The sequence below is a fragment of the Adiantum capillus-veneris genome, chromosome 6, assembly GCF_014529385.1.
Source record: "Adiantum capillus-veneris isolate H3 chromosome 6, ASM1452938v2, whole genome shotgun sequence".
Lineage (NCBI taxonomy): Eukaryota > Viridiplantae > Streptophyta > Polypodiopsida > Polypodiales > Pteridaceae > Adiantum > Adiantum capillus-veneris.
In genome coordinates, this window is record NC_140936.1 from 116,422,213 (window position 1) to 116,425,971 (window position 3,759).

The window sequence follows — 3,759 nt, forward strand, 5'->3', positions numbered from 1 at the left end:
AGAGAGTTGGCTGCAAGGGTGGGCTTCCACCCTTGGCCATAAAATTCAACTTCGACCTTGCCTTGATGGAGAAGGGAAAAGGGAGAGGTGGAAGCAGAAGTTGTTGACAAAGAAATATGGAATGGAGATGTTGGCATATCTACACATAATAGTACACAGGGAAATAAGGAAGGGGACAAACTCTTACACACTCTTACACAAGAATATTCCACAGTCAAGGTCCATATCCCAAGAGATAGCTTAAGAGAGGGGAAAGGGAAAAGTTTGAGCATCTACACAAAAAAGGCCTAAAATCATACCCCCAAACTCCACGACACCCTTCTTGTGGATTTTGCTATCGAATTAACTGTTGAGTTTGGGGTGCCAAAATTAAATGCCCTTCTTTTACAACTAGTCCATTTTAGTACTTGAGTGGAGCACATCACTTATTGCATGTCCCACAAGAGTGAGTTCTCACTAGAGCTATTTACAAGCAGCCATAGTGGCTTATTGAATAAAAAGTATAAAATATTGCGCAAGGGTAAAATGACCGAGAGGGTTATTATTTGTCAGCGCCTCCTTTTCAACTCCCAAAATTCCAATCTAAAAATCATCATCAACTCACTATTAGTAAAATCAAATAGAGAGCACATAACTAACAATTAAGCCAGCCATCTCAATTGCAGTTAACCACATAAAATAGGAGGGTGCCGAGTCTTGTCACATCCCTCCCACCAGGGATAGAAATTGTCCTCAGTTGCTCAATAGAGAATCAACTCTATCTTGAGTGATGGAAAGTGTAGAGAAGGTCTAGGAAGTTGGGGGAAAACTTTTCAGGCATCCATTTGGCATCCTCTCTAGGGTGGCCTATGAAAGTCAATAGATAGAAAATTTAAACCATGACAATGCATGTAGTGGTGGTCTCATTTTTGTGGAGATATGAACGAGGGATAAAAAGTATAAAATACTGTGCAAGGGTAAAATGACCGAGAGAGTTATTATTTGTCAGCGCCTCCTTTTCAACTCCCAAAATTCCAATCTACAAATCATCATCAACTCACTAATAGTATTAGTAAAATCAAATAGACAACACATAATTAAGAATTAAGCCAGCCATCTCAATTGCAGTTAACCACATAAAATAGGAAGGTGTCGAGTCTTGTAACATCCCTCCCACCAGGGATAAAAATTGTCCTCAGCTGCTCAATAGAGAATCAACTTTGTCTTGAGTGATGGAAAGTGTGGAGAAGGTCTGGGAAGTTGGGGAAAAACTTTTCAGGCATCCATTTGTCATCCTCTCTAGGGTGTCCTATGAAAGTCAATAGATAAAAAATTTAAACCATGCCAATGCATGTGGTGGTGGTCTCATGTTTGTGGAGATATAAAGCAGGGATAAGGTAAAAATTAACTTAGAGACCCTTTTGAGAGCTTTTAATGCTTACGAGAGGAACTGAAGTCCACAGTAATCCGAGAAATTTGGAGGGCATCAAGATTTTTGAGATTCAAAGTCAATCATCAACCTTGTACTTGAGGGGGAATCTCTACTGCAAGGGAGCAGCCAGGAGGAGAATTCATTTTGCTGAAAATCTCTCAAAGCAGATAGAAACTTTCAAAAGGGCTTACAAAGAAGCCTACTAGATTTGACAACCAGGTAAATTAATTTAAACTTATTAATATTTCTTGCTATTCTTGATTTTTTTTCAAAAATTAGTGTCTTTTGAGCACATTATGGAGCCCAATTTGCACTCGGTCTTCTCACTGCTGGTAGGATGGTGGTCCTATTCATGATGTTGTACACAAGTTTTCATCATGGAAATAAGATGATTTTTGTAATACTAACCCTCCAAAAATCATTGGATTTTTTTCTAGTTGTAAGTTGCAGAGACATTATCGAGCAGACAGTGCAAGAATCCTCTTACTCATGTCTATGTCTGAAGCCATTTGGACAAGATGACAGCCTATACAACTATTAGCATGTCTACTAAAATATCCATGATCATCTCTTTTGCAACCCCTCATGTCAACTATCACGCTCAATGTGAACGCAGGTTCAACATGCGAGAAAAATTGATGGAAAATGACAGGTAAAAGCCCAACTTTAGTGCTAATGAAGCAGCAACAGAGGAGACAACAGGAGCACTCCTTACCTACTACCTAGAAATCGTCAGGTAGTGTGAGGTAGCGTCACAGATATGGCGAAAGACACAAGAGGTATCATCAAACCTCTATGGAATGGGGGGAAGTGGCTGAAGGAGGACCAAAGATTTGCAAAACGAGCTTGAACATGACGCTAGCAAAAGTAAGCATTTAGACTCACTCTTGCTTGGGCTTCTGAGGGAGAATCAAAGATCTACAAAACGATCTTGAACATGAGCCTAAGTTGTAAAAAGAGGAACAACATAGAAGCATTGGTGATGATAGACTGAGCACAAAAAATTGACACTATGAAAAGCATTGTAGCAAAGATATTGGAGCAATAGTCTAGGGCCCTTGGAGCCTAGCATGTTGGACTTAGCAATTATTTGTTTGATATGCGTGCCAACTTTAATGGTGCCCTTATAATTAAAAGCACAAAAGTGTGTACCTTGGCACATGACCCCATTATGAGAACTTAATGGATGCATCAAAGAGAAACTTTAATGGTTCCCTTAGAATACAAATTTTATATTGATTGAGGCATTCTATTGTACAATGATTGCATTCAAGATTATGAAATGAGAATGCTTCACTAGAATAAACCCTAAATCATCTATGACATAGAACATAAATTTATCTTTGCTTATTTTTAAGATAAATCTATCTTTTGCATCTTTTGTATTTGTCTTAACGCGTGTTTTGTGTTTGAGAGAGAGGACATATATCAGTGGACGTTTCAGTTACACAAGCACGACTCTAGCTCGACAACAATACAAGGTCTATTATCTACATCTAATTCCCCACGCCTATGCATTTTCTTGGTGCAACACATACAATGCTACAGGAGTGTAGGGCACGACTACGACTATTTCTTATAGTTTTTGGAGAGACTTCAATGCCAACTCTCAACCATACTTTTGTATGGCACTTTTGCATGACGTGCAATGCATATTTAGCATTTTCACTCTATGACGCTTCATTGCAAGATGAAATGTTTAACTATTCACATTGCTTCTATGTTGCTTGACTCAAACATTGTCCTTCAGCTTGCACAATTGGATGGCACCCATACAAATTATGAGGTCAATCCAACTTATTTACTGCAATACTGGATGCACTCTGCACATGTTTGTTTTAATCCTAGGTGGTTGATGTCAATCTACGTATATCCTTTTTTGGCAATGCATCTTATATATTGTAGACCAACGTTCTTCTCTGAATAATCGTTCTGTAGGACGAAGACAAATCTTTATCCCAGCATTTTCCTCCTTAGATATGCTTTGCACCAGCTTATGTGCTCGACATCCAAGACTCTCCAACTTTGGAAACATGCAACTCTCTCTCTCTCTCTCTCTCTCTCTCTCTCTCTCTCTCTCTCTCTCTCTCTCTCTCTCTCTCTCTCTCACACACACACACACACACACACACACAAACACACACACACACACGGTTCTACAAGAAATGAGAGAATAGTCACCATGTTTGATTCAGAGTAAAACGGATGCCTAATATGGGTCCCCAATCTAGAGACTAAATGGTCAATGATATTACCAGTCAGAATGGAAATCTACAAACAAACTACCAATGTAGGTTAAGGAGTAGGGTTTAAGCATAATGATAAAGATGCGACCCTTTTCTCGATTT